Raw genomic sequence first — 17,261 nt, forward strand, 5'->3', positions numbered from 1 at the left:
TCAGCCCCAGTTCAAACCCGAGCACCACACCCAGAGTGTGGCCCTCCCAATCCCCTGCTCCATACATAATTTTTTCCTCCCACATCAATGGCTGGTAACTGGAGGAGGTGACTTTGTTTTATGGTAGAAAGAGGGAACATGTGAATTTAAGTATGGGTGGTTTTCTTGGAAGAGTGAATATGTTGGGAAAATCAGATCTGAGTGTTTTTCAGAGCAGTTTGTTCTAAGAACTTTTTGTGAGGAGAATGTGAAAGTGAGAGGTCTTGACATTGGCAAAGGATGAGATTAGAATCAGCAGAAAGTTAGTACTGGCAGGAAAAATCACTGTGTGTGTTTGTGTGTGTATGTGTATATGTGTGGGTCACCAGCGGGCGTCTGGCTCTGTGCTCAGGGATTATTCTTGGAGTGTTGCTGGTTTGGGGGAATCATGCAAGGGAAACGACTTACCCAGTGGACTGTCATTTCAGATGTTTTAGAAAATGACTGGAGCCGTGTGAACTTGATATTAAACAGCACAGCCATTAGGGTTGCTGAGAGAGTTGGTAGAAAAAGGGACACCAAGTGAAGCTTAGCAAGGTTTTGATTCACTGGGATATGCTGCTGAGATTCCGGAGAACTTGTAAACTGGATATTGCCCCTTCCAGGACAGGGGAAATCCTTTGTTTTACAGACTTTAATATGAGGCGGCTACTTTGTGTTTTTGACAGCAATCCTCAACAGTGATTTGTTGTGCCAGATGTCATTGATCAGTGCCCCTGAAAGGTCTTCAGGCATGTGGGGACCTTTCCTCCTTTCTTGCCTCACAGTGTCCGGGGAGACTCCGGAGGCCCTGGGCCCTGCACCCCAGCAGAGATTACAGCACACCCTGCGTGCTGTAATTGGTAATTTCCCGTGCAGTTCCCCCGGCAGGTGAGCCCTTTCACCGCCCTGGGGCCTGGAGGCTGCTTCTGTGACTTGAAAGGTGAGCTATCTAATTAAACTCCTGAGAACCCACATCAAGACCTCTGCAGCCTCTCTGCGGGGCTCGGGCTCGGCCCTCACGAGCCTTCTGGGCCCATGTTCATCAGGAGAATCAGCTGTAGATTAACTGCCTTACAAAGCAAGGCAGTGAAGGTTGCTGGCCTACTGCTTGACTTTGCTTTCATTCATTGTTTCTTTTGGTTTGGGGGGACCTCACCCAGTGGTCCTCAGAGGCTATTCCCAGCTCCTTGCTTGGAAGTTGCTTCTGGCAGGAAGTGGGACCCTGTGGTACTGGAGCTCAAACTTGTAGACCGTGCACTCAGCTCTTTGATTGTTACTGGTTTTTTTTTTTTTTTTGTTTTTTTTTTTTTATTGGTTTTGTTGTTTGGGCCGCCCACTCAGGAATCACTCCTGGTGGTGCTCTGGAGACTGTATGGGGTGCTGGGGATTGAGCCTGGGCCAGTCGCTTGCAAGACAAGCACTCTGTATTGTCTCTCCAGCCCCATTGCTTGGCAATTCTTGACCAGTCCGAATGGTGATTCAGTGCTTGGTCAAAGGATGCGGGGCTAAGATACCAGGGATTACCTGGATCTTCCCAGTTGGTGCTCAGGGGCCTCCAGTGCCAGCACGCAGTGATGCTCAGGTGTTACCCTGTGGTGTCAAGGATTGAACGGGGCTGAGAATTGAACCCTTAACATGTTGATATAGGTGCTACAGTTTGTGTTAATCAAAGGACATTCACGGGTGAGTCCCTGGTGGCCTGCACGGGTGTATTACCTTCTGTGCTAGCTCTCTGGCTCCTTCTCCCCACTTTAGTAAGCTTTGTAGTATTGGTGCTTTTAATGAAAGTGCCTCTTGCTTTCTTGCTCAGAGAAAAATGTGTTTATCAGTAGGAGAAGCTGAAAGCCAGTGTGGAGAGAATAATCAGCTCTCAGGCTCAGATTATGAGGAGTAGAAATTCAGAAAATAGATTTTTGTAAGTGGTTCTGACAAAAGATGCCCCGACTATGAGCCGAATATAAGCTCTGGGATGGAATTTCTACAGAAATTACTATACTCACTGCAGAGTGCCCGCCTCCCCCTCCTGCTCCCCCTAAAGGTAGTGGAATCACAGAGCTGGGCTTTAGTGAGGCACAGGCTCAGCAGAAATATGGGTGTATTTCACCAAAGTAGAGGAGTGAGTGCTGTGGGTAGAGCTTGGCGGGCGAGCATAGGCTTGCGTGTTTGATCTCTGACACTCCCGTCCCCACATGGAGGAGGAGTTCTTTGGGCACAGTCCCTGCAGTGAAGCAAGTTCCAGATTGTGACCTCTTGGGCCACACCTGGTGGTGCTGAGGGGCAACTCCCAGTTCAGTGCTTGGGGATGGAACCCAGGACGCCTCCCTTGCGAAGTGTGTGCTGTAGCCCTTGGAGCTGGCTCCCTGGCTCCTGGTGGACTTCCTGAGGTATGCGAGTCCAGGGGGAGGAGGAAGTGGGCCACTCGTCAGGTCCCACCCTGCTGTGGGAAGCAGTCAGGGCATTGGGTTTTCATTTCTTCCTGCGTCTCTCCCGGGTCTCCGTGTCAAAGAGAACCATATGTCTCTGTGAACTTAGCAGTGAAGGGCTTCGGAATATTTGCGGTCAACTTGGGATTTGTACTTCTTGTTTTCATGTCTAAAATTTGACTGGGCATTTCAAATAGGAAACGTTTCCAAACCGATTTGGGAAGGAAAAAATGGGAAAATTAACACTTGTCATGGGTAGCGTAGAAATTGACTTCCTCAGATCCTGCAGTGAGTCCTGCCTGTGAACCATTTCTTACAAGATTTCTTACGAGCCGCTCCGCACCGAACACATCATCACCATCATCACCAGAAGGCTGAAGGGAAGACCACAGCTGGCAGAGGAAATGCACTGATCTTCCTTTCTCTGCGATACTTCAGTCTTCCTGGGGGCCTTCAGTTGTGGTGTCTGGCACACTTTTTCTTTCTGTTTTGGGCCACATGACACAGTAGTGTTCAGGTCTTGCTTGCTCCTGGAGGTGGTCAGAGTAGCCTGATGCCAGAGATTGAACCGGTATCTGCCATGCACAAGCCCAGCGTCTCATTGTGTCTGGCCCCGGCATACCCAGTTACTATCTGTGAGTGGGTATTTGGTGCCATTTCCGTTTACCCTGAGGCTGCTGTGACGGCCCTGCCCTGAGGGGAGAGGAAGTGTGAGTAGCCACCGTCTTGGTGACTGGTCACAGGATCATTGCTGTGGGTCTCCTGGATCAGGGACATGGCTTTCCACTGAGCAGCGGAGTTGGGGAGTTCAGTGTCTGCGTTAAGGAGTGGTGGGCCCGGGGCAGGGGGTGGGGGGGCTGGTGCTGAACTACCTGCCCAGGTAACTCAGCCATCCCTGGTTGCCATCACAGTCTTCTCCGTCCAGCTTCATCTCCATGCACCCCAGAGGTAGGCAGGGCTCGAAAGGCTCTTCTGCCGTCACGACCATTCGGGATCCCGAGCAGAAGACTCGAACGTGGAGGAACTGCCCGCTGTGTGCTGTTGAAGAGGATTCAGGTGGTCAGTGCCCTTCTTAAAGTGACACTCACATGTAAGAGTTGGGAAGCAGCGGGTCTGGATAGAAATGGACCGGAACACGCAACACATAGCAGTTACTTGAAACCCACTAAACAGACTGAGGCGAGATACCCAGCAGTGTATTTAAGTGAGCAGTTGGTGACTTATAAAAGTGTTCTTATGTGCCGTAAGTTTTGGGTACATTGGCCTTCTCTTCCCTGTAGATATCCCAGTGGATATCTGAAGCCAAATTATGCCAAATCATATATGTATATATGGTGTTTTTTCTATGCATCTGTAGCTGCAATAGTTTAATTCACATATGGGACACACTGGGAGGCTGCTAGCACCAGCACAGCTTTGACTTGTACTGTACTGTGATAAAAGTTATAAGAATGGGGTCTCTGAAGAATCTGAATGCATGTAACATGGAAAGTGAGACCAGGACTAGGCAGAGCTAAAGCCCCAAGGCCAAGACCAGGTCTTTGTTTTTATTTTATTTTTTTCTTATGAAAGTGTTTATTTATTTTTAAATTTTGGGGCCATACCTGGCAGTGCTCAGGGGTTGTTCTTGGGTTTTGTGCTCAGGAACTACCCCTGGTGGACTTAGTGGACCATATGGGGTGCTGGGATCAAATCTGGCTCAGCCGTGTGCAAGGCAAGTTTTTACCTGCTGTACTTGTCGCTCTGGCCCCTCTTATGAAAGTATTAAATTCATAAACATTTAGAAAAATATGTGTATTTTAAGAAGTATTGTAGTACTGTAGCACTGTTGTCCCATTGTTCATCTATTTGCTTAAGCGGGCACCAGTAACATCTCCATTGTGAGACTTGCTACTGTTTTTGGCATATTAAATACGCCATGGGTAGCTTGCCGGGCTCTCTGAGAGGGACGGAGGAATCGAACCCGGGTTGGCCTCGTGCAAGGCAAACGCCCTACCTGCTGTGCTATCGCTCTAGTCCTTTAAAAAGTATTAAAATTGTAAAGTGGATATGTTTAAGTAGTTTTCATTGAACACAAATTTAGAAAGCTATGAGCAGGGGAGAAGGAAAGGAGTACATGTTCAAGTGAATATGAACTTGAAAGAACAAGCGAGCACAGAGGCTATAAAGATAAGTGTTTAAGGGAGAACACGAGCGAGTGAGCACGGAGGCATAGAGGCAAGCAAGAGAGGATGCGGGCATGAAGAGCAAGCCCATAAAATATTTTTAATAATATATTTGTTTTTGGGTCACACCTGGTTGTGCTCAGGACTTTTTCCTGGCTGTGCTTTGGGGCCCACCCTGGAGCCAGGGATTGAACCTGGATTGGCCACGTGCAAGGCAAGCACCTTGCCCTGTTTCTCTTGCCCCCACCCAAATTTCAGTTATTTTTGATCTCAGAAAGGTGTGTGCAGATATGGCCATGTTTGCTGGTGGTCCAAAATCGTCAGTGTCTTCCCCACACAAGCACCATCCTCCCTGGCTGAGTGTTTTCTGTGTCTACTCGTAGAATTTTCTGGGAACTTCTGATCTGAAAGTAAAAGGAAATAATCCTCTCTCGACAACCAGTTGAGGCATTTGGATATATTTTTAACTTGGTATTTGGTATTTGGATTGAGGCTTTGGTATTTGGATTGAGCCAAGAGATCTTGGCTTATTAAATAAGACTAAATAGAAGAGTGATGGAGAATATAATCATAGAAGAGATGATAGCATTTTGCTCAGACCCAGAATATCCCTTTGGGGGATATAGGAAGTGACTGAGGCAAGTGGAAGACAATTGAATATTGAACAGTTAATTGGGAGACTCCAGTGTGGTCTGGGATATAGACTTGAGTGGTTTCTGCTGAGAATAGAGTAGACTCGACAGCTTACAGGAAATAATCAATTGAGTTATGAGTTAAGTAAGATGTTCTTGAAGGTGGTTACAAGGGAAATTTGACAGCTCGTAATCAGAGGACTGGTGAGGGAATTGAGCTGAAGAAAATGCTCCTGAAACTACCTGTACTTCCTTGGGGAGAATGATATGCTGCCGCAAAAACGCTGGAGGTGCAGTGGGGGACAGAGACATGCCAGATAAGGTGTTGAACTCTGAGCATGGATGGAGACCCCTGGCTGGGGGGAGGGTTGGAGAAAACGGGGGGGGGGGGGGCTATGGGAGGGAGAAGTAGGAAAGGTTGCTCTGAGTATGATCCCCGTCCTTGAAAGGTTTCCTATGTGGCCTTCCCACTGCTGTGGGTTTTTTTCTTTTCGTTCCCAGTGGAAATGTGTCTGTTGGGTAACCCCTGAGCCCTCACCCTAGCCATGTCTGGAACCGTGGGGACTGCTGAGGTGTAATTGTTCCACGATTTCAAACTAGTTGATGAACAGTCAAGACTTCCTGTCTGCCTGCTCCCTCCTTTCCTCTCTCCCTCCCCTTATTTCCCTTCCTTCCTCCCCTTGTTTCCTTCCTTCCTCCCTGCCTCCTTCCCGCCCACCCTCCTCCCAAGGAAAACACACGATGTGGGTTGAAATCTGGCCTCCCATGTGCAAAGTGTGCTTAGCTCTCTTTCTAGCCCCCACAAATGGGGCCTCGTTCGTGCCTTGCACTCTGCTGGTGCTGGGGGCTGTTTTAAACAGTGAAACCACCACCCACCTGTCCCCTGTGCACGACAATGATTTCCCTTTGCTGTTTAATGGCCCGAGTGCTCGACCTGGACTGCTTGGCAGAGGAGAAAGTTATCTAGTGCTGCTTTTTTTTTTTTTAATGTTCTAGACTCATGTTTTGCTTCTTCCTTAGTAATGGTTGGTTCCGTGTGGTTTTCCCTACGGAAAAAATTTGCTTTTCACAGGGGTAATGGACTTCTCAGACATGGCATTTTATGTTTGTCTGCTGTACAATTCCTTCGGAGTTCTCTTTCTGAGTAAGAGGTCTGCATCTCTGGGTCCTAGACAGCAGCATCGCTGAGTCAAGAGGCCTTGGCCCTGGCACAGCACCTTTGTGTTGGGGACAGCCTGGTCCTGGCTTCTAGGAGAATGAGATGGACTTGGGCGGAGCTAAGTTACAGCCTTGGTGTTCTTTTGTGTATGTCACCACTTTTAGGGCTTAGTTGGGAGGACACTAGGAAAATCTGCCTTCTAGATCTGATGCCATTGTGTTTATCTGTAAAGTGAGGATGCTTCTTTTGAGCATTGGTGTAAGGATGGAGAGGGTGGGAAGGGAGAGACACCCGTGTTCCTTTCACATATCTTGAGTCCTTGCTAGGTGTTAGGTGGTGTGAGAAACATCCCTTAACAGCCAGAGAAGCTGGTGGTATTATCACCCTTATTTATAGGTCAGAGACCATTCATTATAGTGTTGGGAATGATTTTCACCGAAATGGGGTTCAAATGCCAGACTGATTTCAGAGTTCATGGGTGTCTGAGGTTGTGCTTACTCAGGTGCTTTGCCAAATAGGAAGATGAGTATAGCATTAAGATATAATAATGACCAGTGTCATATACTCTCCTCTCTTTGCTTTTGCCCCAGCCCCCTTCAAAGGGTCTTACAAAGACAGGGTTGGGCATGCATTTGGCTAGTGGACTGGCGTGTGCCATTACTGCTTACCTGGGGTGTGGGCGGCTTAGCCAATAAGGCCAGAGACTCAGAGGTGGATTATCTAATTCTTTCTGTTTGAATTTGATAGAATTTCCATGATTTTGCTATTTTATTCTTGTGGAGAGGAAAAGTGAATCCTCCTCTCTTGTATATAATCTTCTAATCTTCGCTTCAGACAACTTTGAGCCATTATAGCCACGATGATATTAGCTCAGACTGATTGAATTGTAGATTTCATCACCCTCACCTGTATTTATTTTACAAATGAGAAAACAGGCTAATTGAGCCAGTTCAGTAACTTTCAGAGATCACATTGGCACTGATTTGATTCTGAAAGTAAATTCATATGCTCTTGCACATAACACTGCTCTTTCTTTGATCATAAAAAAGAGCAGGTTTGCATAAACTTTGAATGCTAGTCCAAAGTGTATTTTTGCTGCGTACTTGCTATTTAGACTACCACAAGACTAGTTTTATCTCTCTTCCTTGTCACAGTGTTTTAGCTCGAGGGTTGGCAGACGGACTCTGTAGAGGGCCAGGTAGTAAATGTTTGGGCTTTGCGAAATATACTAACTTTATCATTACCACGGAGTCCTTCTGTTCCAACATGCAGGCAGCCAGGGCCAGTTTCTTAAGTGAATGTGTTTAGTCCTGTTCCAATAAAGCTTTATTTGTTGATACCAAAAATGGAATTTCATAGGCTTTTTCAATGTCACATACTCTTCTCTTTTTGCTTTTGCCCCAACCCCCTTCAAAGGGTCTTACAAAGACAAGGGTTGACTGTGCATTTGGCTAGTGGACCGTAGTGTGCCGTTCCTGCTTTTATCATGCTGAAGGTTTCTTCCTTTGTGTTTCCTTTTCAGTGTTCTTTGGCGCTGTTGGCATCTGAGTCTTCGCTTGCCCTGCACACGGGAGTGTTTAATACATGTTGGTTTGACTTGGGGCTGCCAGCTCACGATAGCGGGGTTCGCACACCTGCTCTGCTGGCTCTGCAAAGCGGAGGTTTTAATTGGGAAAAAGATTTAATCAGAGAGTAACCTTAGATACCGTTTTAGCAATCATCCGCTTCCCAAATGCTTGTTTGTGCATGTGGCACAGGGGAACATCAGGATTGGGAAGTCAGTCTTGCCCTTGGCTCTGCCATCAGTCCTCCTGTTTTAAACAGAAGTCATTCGGTCTCTCTTGCCTGCAGATTTTATCTGTAAAATGAAAGGGCCCTATTAGATGCTCTCTTCAGCAACCCTCTCACCCTGCACAATTTTTGTTCCCTTGATACTTGCAACACTCCTGTTTTCGGATTGAGGCCTGATTTGCGGTTCAGCTACCCTGGGTGTAGCCCTTGCCCTTCTCTCTGCTGAATGCCAGCATGCCCAGATCAAGGGCAGTGGGCACTGCACGAGGCCGTGGGCCTCCAGGTCATTGTGTTTGTGCACCGGGCCCTCCACTGTAGGCCTGCCTCTTGCTTTACCAGAAAAAGCAAGAAAAAGCTGGCTGTGTTGGCAAGTGTCCTGGGAAAGACCTCCGCGGCCACACAGCTCCTGTGCTTTGGGGATTGCTTTCTCTTTGTCTAAATGACTTTTTAATTTTCCAGAGCTGATTCTTCCTGGCCAGGCAACCGTTCTGGCAGCCAGGAAGCCTTTTCCCCCCAATGAACTTGGTGAAATTCCCCCCAGTGCGGTTTCTCCTTAGTTTCTCTTGCTTTAATTCTGTTTCTTTCGAAACTTTTTCTTCATTGAAGCCGATCAACTGAAAACTTTCCCACCTCTCCCACAGGAGTCCCCCTTATCGCCTGGTGTCAAAATGAGGGGTCCTCAGAGGTCTGCTGACAAGTGTCGGTGACACACGGCCCCAGGCCTGGGCAGTGTCTGCTCACACGAAGTCTGCGTCTCTTTCAGTCTACTGGCTCTCCTGACCTGGTGCCCCGGGCTGAGGAATCCTTTGTGCCTGCGTGCTTGCTGCTCCGGGCAGCCTGGTGTTGTTTCTGGCCTCTCCCTCCTGATTTCGAGCCTGTAGACGTCACTGCCGGCTCCTTTCTGTAGCTTAACCTTGTTTCTAGAGGACTTGGTGTTTGCACCAGCCCTCCATTGTGCCTGGTATCCTTACAGTTTTGTGGACTTTTTCTTTTCTTGGCGGAAGCTGGGGGGCAGCCAGGTTTGGTAGTATTGCTCCTGGCTCTGTGCTCCAAGGTGTCTCCCAGCAGTGCTTGGGGACCAGGTGGCGTGGGGGTGCTAGATATTGAACTGTGGTTGGCTGCATTCAAGACAAGCGCTTAACCCCCTGTAATGTCTCCCCTTCCCTTCCCTACAGTTTTGAGTGGGGAGCCAGGGAGACAGCTCGCAGGGGTAGAGCATGTGCCTTACATGTGCAAGACCCTTCTAGCACATGCTGTCTGCCAAGACCCAGCATTGCACCCCACTTGGGCCAAAGAATATGACATTAAATCTGCAATGATTGGGGGCTAGAGAGATAGTATTGGGGTTAAGGTGATTACCTTGCGAGGGTTTAATTCCCAGCACTGCATATGGCCCCTGGAGCATTCCAGGATGGTCTCTGAGCACAGACTCCAGGGTAAGCACTGAGCACCCAGCAGGGTTTAGCTCCTTCCCAACCTCAAACAATTCTGTGACTATAGTACAGTGAAACATGGCATGTCCTCTTGTTTTTATGTATTATAAAACATTCTTAGAAAATGAAAATGGATTCATATACCCTAGAATCCATTCTTAAAAGTAGACATTGTTTTTTCCCCCAGCTGTGTACACACACAGCTGTCATCACTGAATCTAGAACGTTTGGATTGGCATGCAAAAGAAAAATACATCTTGTCAGTCTCTACCCGTGGTTTCCCGCGCCCCCTTCCCTACCTGCCTCGTCCTACACACAGACACACAGACACACACACACAGACACACACCCCCCCCACACACATACTGTATTTTCTATTTCTGGCTTTGCCTATCGTGGATACTTTATATAGACTCAATATATGGCTTTTCATGTTGAATGTTTTCAGAATTCATGTTGTTGTGCTAATTAGCAGTTTATTTCTATATAATATTCACCTGTATGGATATACCACAATTTCAACCTGTCTACCTCTTGATGGACATTTGCACTTGTTAGCATTTTTTCCATCTATTTTGAATAACGTTACAACAGTGCATGAGGGTTCTAGTTACCCTACACTCTTGCTGTTGTCAGTCTTCCTGGTTGTAGCCATTCTACTGACTGTAAGGCGATAATGTCTTCGTAGTATTTGCTTTCCCATATGACAAATGTTTACCTTTCCGTGTGCTTATTGGCCATTTCTGTATCTTTGGGTGAATGTTTTATCATTCATCCCTTGCCCATTTCTTTATTTTTGGAGGGCCATACCCAGCTGTGCTCAGGAATTACTCCTGGCAGTGCTCAGGGCACCATATGGGGTGCCAGTGATTGAACCTAGGTTGGCTGTGTGCAAAACAAGCGCTCTATCCGCTGTACTATTGCTTGGCCCCTCTATGCTTTCCTTCTTGGGCGGGGCCCGGGGTTTGGACCATACCCTGTGTTGCTCAGATGCTCTGTCTGTTGGGACTGCTGGCCTCACTCCTGGTACTGCTCGGCTACTCCCAGCCATGCTCCGGGGACCACATGACACGCCGGTTTGGGTGATGGGGGTCAGTGTGGACCTCCTACGTGCAGAGTGTACACTCAGCCCCCTGGGCTGTCTCTCCGGCCTCCTCAGAAGAGTTTCACCATTGTAGGTCTCTGATTCTTCTGGAGTTGAGGTCTCTGTAGCGTGAGGACATCCACTTCCTGACACATTTTTCTTTAGAGGATTTTTCTTTCCCCATGTATTGATTTGGCACACTTCTTGAAAATCAGTTGAGCAAAATGTATCTGCTTTTTGTAACATTTTAGGTTTTTTTTTTATTTTAAAATACAAATAGATTTTACTTATATCTCCTCTTACATATTTTTAAATTTTGCTTTGGGTCCATCCTCAGCTGTGCTTAGGCCTTCCTCCTGGCTCTGTTCAGGGATCATTCACGGAAGGCTGGTGGGAGCAGGATCTGGGATGCTGGGGGTTAAGCCTGGGCCTTGCGCAAAGCAAGAACCTACTTGCTGTCGATGAGTCTCTCGCCCCTACTCTTATTTTACATATTTAGTCTTCGGTATGTTTCCACTAGAACCATAATTAGGTGAAAAAGTTCTTAGCTAATATTACGTCTTCCATTCTCAGGTCACAGTGAGTTTTGCTCTTAAACTTTGAAAATTATGCAGACTTTATTAAAATGGACATGCTTTTTTGAAATTTATATAATCATTTAACTTCAGTGCAATTTTTTTTGTGTGTGTGTGTGTGGGGCGGGGGGGGGGGGGTGGTTCCCAAGCAGTACTCAGGAGACCTGGAGAGCCCCACCATTGATTCTTGGACAGTCATTCTAGTGCAAAGGCCCTATAGTACAATGCTGTTTGGTGGAAACTGGGGATCTCTTGGCCACCCCAGTGGTGCTGGGTATCTCTAGGGGTGCAACTAGTGATGCTCAGGGAACCTTTTGGTATTGGGAGTCAGACCCTGGTTGGGCTTATGCCTCTGTACTCTGATCCCCTACCCCTCCCACCTCCACCTCCTATATTTTGTTTTTTTTGGGGACACCAAGTATGTCCCTGTATCACCCCTAGTGGTGTTCAGGGGACGATATGGGATGCTGGGGAATGAATCCAGGTCAGCCACGTGCAAGGCAATCACCTTACCCAGCTGAACTTTTATTGCTCCAGCCCTAGTTAGTTTTTTTTCCTTAAGTTTATTTATGACAGGGAAAACATCATAATTACCACAATAAGATCTAAGTACAAAATAAAATGTAATGCAGTATATTTTAGTTGCCAGAGTTGAGGCCTTATTTGTGTAAATTAATTTATATAGGTTAAATATTAAATCACATAGCAATCAATCATCACAACTTGACTTTTATTGATTTATTTTCTAATAATTCTGTTTGTCATTCCTTTGTTTTGTTTGAGCAAGGAGTATGAAATAAATTTATTATATGCTGCTAAAGGGCCATGTTGGGGGGTGGGAAGGAACCTGGGAACATTGCTGGAGGGAATATGACATTGGTGGTAGGATTGTGTGTTAGAAAAATTGCATGCCTAAAACAACTCTGTGATGAACAACTTTGTAAATCATGATGTCAATAAAAATAAAATAAAAATAAACCCCTAAAGATATATACATATTCATTTCAGTGCTTACTTAGTACAATAGCCAGGATATGAAAAAAAACCCAAATGTACAACTACAGATGCAAGGATCAAGAAACTGTGGTATATATATATATATACAAATGTACCATGGAGTACTATGCAGCAATAAGAAAAGATGAAGTAATGCAATTTGCACAACATGGATGGAATTGGAGGGATCAATTTAAGTAGAATAAATCAGAGGGAGAACAGATGCTGAATGATCTTAGTATTTGTCCCATCTATGGAATAGAGAGAGAATAGACAATACTAAACAATGATAAACCCTGGCACTGGAATACAAAGCCAGTTACCGAATAGTGGTGTAGGAAGAGATGAAAAACCAGTCTAGAGGTGATGTAGGGACAATGGTAGAGGGTTGTAGGCACTTCGGTGGTTGGTTGTGGTAAGTTTGTAGAGTGGTACCATAAACTTAATGATGTTATAATTAGCTAAACTATAATAAGCACAAATACTGTACGATCCCCTAGAATGAGATTTCTGGAGTAGTCTAGTTATAGAGATTGAAAATAGAATGCTGATTGACAGTGGCTGATGGGAGCAGGGAAAGAGGAGTGCGTAATGTGTACAAAATTTCAATTTTGGAAAAGGAAAAACACTTTAGAGATAGCATTCACAAAAAGGTGAATATATTCAACTGTACACCATAGAGTGTTCATGATAGAATTTATATCATGAATTTATATCATCAAGACTTTTTTAATAGGATGTGCTTTTTAGCATAATTAGAAAATATTTTATTGGTACAGTATTAGTTTACATGGCTATATAAGTATATAAAAATTTTAATGACTACAATGAATGGTGGACTGGAGTGATAGCACAGCGGGTAGGGCGTTTTTCTTGCATGCGGCCGACTGGGGTTTGATTCCTCTGTCCCTCTCGGAGAGCCTGGCAAGCTACTGAGAGTATCCTGCCCAACACAGCAGAGCTTGGCAAGCTACCCATGGCGTATTCAGTATGCCAAAAACAGTAACAGTAAATCTCACAATGGAGATGTTACTGGTGCCCGCTGGAGCAAATTGATGAACAAGGAGAGGACAGTGCTACAGTGCTACAATGTATGGTGTTTACTGAAACTTACATGAGTACTAGCATTTTGCATTTATATTGGGCACATAGTCTAGAGCAAGCCAGAGCCTATTCTAAATGCTGTACATAATTATCTCATCCCATCTTACAATAGCATTATGAAATAGATACTATCAATATTATCTTAATTTTTCATGCCAAGAAACAGACTCTTGGGAGGTTAAACTGTTTATCCAAGGGCCAGAGAGAAATAGATACAGGAAACAAGGTTCCTACATTGCATGTAGCTGACCCTAGTTTGATCCCTGGCACTGCATGTGGCCCCCCAAGCACAGTGAGCTTAGTTGTGTGCCCTTCTCATCTACAAAAAAGGACATTTATCCAATGGTGTGCCACTCAAATACTGCCTTTCTTGTAGAAAGTAGTTGATATAGGAAAGAAAAGTTCTTTTTTTTTTTGGCTTTTGGGTCACACCTGGCAATGCACAGGGGTTACCCTTGGCTCTGCACTCAGAAATTACTCCTGGTGGTGCTCAGGGGACCATGGGATGCTGGGAATCAAACCCGGGTCGGCTGTGTGCAAGGCAAACACCCTACCCGCTGTGCTGTTGCTCTAGCCCCTAGGAAAGGCAAGTTCTTATTGGAGAACTAGGATAGGATGGAAATACGGAGTTGTGCTCAGTTAGTAGTGAGGCCCTAATTAGATTTTTTAAAATAGGATCTTTTAGTGTCTGTGGTCTGAGGAGTGTAAGAGTTAAATACACCAAATAATTTCCTCCCTCCTCCCTTCCCTCCTTCCCTCCCTCCCTCCCTCCCTCCCTCTCTCCCTTTCTTCCTTCCTGCTTGCTTTTGGGCCACACCCAGCAATGCTTAGGGGTTACTCCAGGCTGTACACTTAGGAATCACTCCTGGCTGTGCTTGGAGGACCATATGGGATGCTGGAGATTGACCTGGGATCAGCCGTATGCAGGGCAAGCGACCTGCTTGCTGTACTATCTCCAGCCCCAACACCAAATCATTTATTTGGAACTTGTAAAGATTTAATGTGTTTTTTGGGGCAGATTTTTTTTTTTTTGGCTTTTTTGGTCACACCTGGCGATGCACAGGGGTTACTCCTGGCTCTGCACTCAGGAATTACCCCTGGCAGTGCTCAGGGGACCGTATGGGATGCTGGGAATCAAACCCGGGTTGGCCGTGTGCAAGGCACACGCCCTACCCGCTGTGCTATCGCTCCAGCCCATTGGGCAGAATTTTAGTGGCTGCTTCACTGTTGGTAAATGTCCTGATAGCTCTGTAAGTGGGTTTGAAGAGTTGAATTCTCGTTTTCCTTCTCAGCTGGCTCACTTCAGCCTTTGTTGCCAACCAACTTGTACTTTGAAGCCAGGTCCTCTGAATCCCACTGTGCTCCCCCCACCCCCTCCCGCAACCTTTATTGGCAGAGCTGAAAACTTGTCTAATCCATAACCTCAATCAGACTGACTCATTGTGACAGCTGTTTACACAAACCTCCTGCCGGATCAGGTAGGACTAAGATGGTTTTTGTCGAGTATGTCATTTTATTAATATAATTGGATAAAGCAGTTTCCATATGACTTGCTTTCTATGCCCTATAAATTAACAATTAAGGATAATTACTGCATCCAGGCAAGTTTGCAACATGAATCAGTCCAGCTTTGGCAGAACAATTACCCGTGACATTTCCTCTCCGTCTTCACATTATTCTTCTGAAATTAGAATTCTGATAAACAAGTGATATATTTTATTATATTGATTGTTTTCTCTCCCTCCCCCCCTCCCCATTGGATGTCGGTTCTCTTAGGACCAGACATTTTTGTGTCTATTTTAGCTCACTGATGTGTGTGTGCTACTTGTCAAGAACAATGCTCAACACATACTAGACAATTAAATCGGCATTGAGTTAATAAATCAATAAGTGGATCAATGCACGGAATAAAATTGAAAATGGCTTAGGTCTTTCAAAGAGGATAAAACACTTGCTTGGTGGGTGCCACAGGAGACGTGCTAAACAAACTTAGGTAGATCTTTCCTTTCGTTCAGATTTCACTTAACACTCCCCCCCCCCTTAGGGCATTAGATAAGAGAGATTTAGGCTGGAGCTATAGCACTGTGGGTAGGGAGGGCGATTGCCTTACATTCAGCTGACCCAGGTTCATTCTCAGCATCCCATATGGTCCCCTGAGCACCACCAGGGGTAATTCCTGAGTGCAGAGCCAGGAGTTGACCCCTGTGCATTGCCAAGTGTGACCCAAAAAGAAAAAAAAAAGTAAGAGAGAGATTGTTAATTGTTTTTTTTTTTTTTCTTTTTGAGGAAGAGCTTGAATCAGGCTGGTGGAGGGAGTGGGATGGCACTTGGTAGTTGAGTTGAAGATAGCAGGAAAGAGACCTTGTATTTTGAGCTAATTTAGTTCCTAGAGTCAGAAGGAAACTAGTTTTCCCCGTCAGGGGGTCTCCTCTTGTATTTGTTTTGTGTTCGGGCCACACCTGTCAGTGCTCAGTGATCATACCTGGTTGTGCCTGGGGGCCCACACAGGATTGGGGGGGGGGGCGGAGGTGGGGCTTGGGTGAACGTGGGTTGGCTTCGTGCAAGGCAAGTGCCTTCCCTGCTGTACCGTCTCTCCAGCCCCAAGGGGCCTCCTCTTTAATGGTGTGGAAACAAAATCTGTTCCGGCTTCTCCAGCAAGGCTGTAGCCAAAAGAGGAAGAGAGGAGTGAGAGGAACGTGTAGCCTGTTGGCGTTTTGCTCCTGGAGGAGCAGGAACGAACAGTGCTTAGCCGAGGAACTGCTGGTGCTTAGGAGGCAGCGTAGACCCCTGCTGCTCTCCTCGGAGGGGCTTCTCATCTGTCTTCTAACTTTTCGGCCGCTTCCTCGCTTTTGAAGTCTGGAATTAAGCCTCTCAGACGTAGTGAAACCGTTTCCATTAAGCCGTGCCACTCCAGGCAAAGACAGGTGGACAGGCCTGGGTGTTATTTGCATTTCTTCCTAGGTGCCTTCTCTTTTCCTATTTGAAACGCTCCACTGCCTCCCTTGCTAATAGCTTGAAGTTCAATACCGGCGAACATCAGAACACTTTGCACAGTTGCAAGTGGGTACAGTGCCTGCTTTTTTGATGAGAGAGATGAAAGGGACCACTGTGCTTAGGAGCCTTAAAGTTCCTTTTTAGGTTCTTCTGTTTTAATTGAATTTGCTAGATTACTCTGGTGCTTCTCTGAGTCTAGGCCATCAGCGCTGCGGTGGGAGCAGAAGCCCCAGCCTCTGGCTACGTTGCTTCCACAGTCACACAGCTCCTTCTGAGTGAAGTACTGGCTATGGCTGTCCCTTCACTTTCCCTTTTCTTAGGCATCCCAGGCTTCCTTCCATCCTTTGCCACTACACATAGATGGTGCGTCTTATCTTTTTTCCCTCGTTGCAGTGTCAGCCTAACAAACTCAGGGCCTCAACACGTGAGCCCTGGTTTCTGTCGGTAACCCCTGAGACATTAACTTCTTCATTGAAAAAAACATTTTTTTTAATTAAAAAAGATTTTAAAAATATTGTGCCACACCTGGCAGTGCTCAGGGCTTACTACTGGCTCTGAGCTCAGGGATCACTTTGGTGAGGCTCAGGGGACTATATGGGATGTCCGGATGAAACCCAGATTGGCCACATGCAAGGCAAGTGCTTACTGGCCATACTATTGCTTTGACCCCTAAATAAAAAACTTGTATTGGCTTGGGACCACATTTTATGCTTCTGTGCTTCTAACAGAGTTCTGGGGACCATGTGGTGCTGGGGATTGAACCTGGGCTTCCCATGTTTATTGAGTGGCTATTTTGGGTTCTTAGACTTTTATTATTTTTATTTAGTTTTTATTTATTTATTTATTTATTTATCTATTTATTTATTTATTTATTTATTTATTTT

At 45.9% G+C, this 17,261-nt stretch overlaps 1 protein-coding gene across 1 annotated transcript in view; it reads left to right on the top strand.

The window, feature by feature from the left end:
• Positions 1-17,261, top strand: part of SND1 (staphylococcal nuclease and tudor domain containing 1) — a 424,531-nt gene that overhangs the window by 14,968 nt on the left and 392,302 nt on the right. The gene's annotated exons all lie outside the window — the stretch shown is intronic.

The sequence above is a fragment of the Sorex araneus genome, chromosome 1 (assembly GCF_027595985.1).
Source record: "Sorex araneus isolate mSorAra2 chromosome 1, mSorAra2.pri, whole genome shotgun sequence".
NCBI classification, from domain to species: Eukaryota; Metazoa; Chordata; class Mammalia; order Eulipotyphla; family Soricidae; genus Sorex; species Sorex araneus.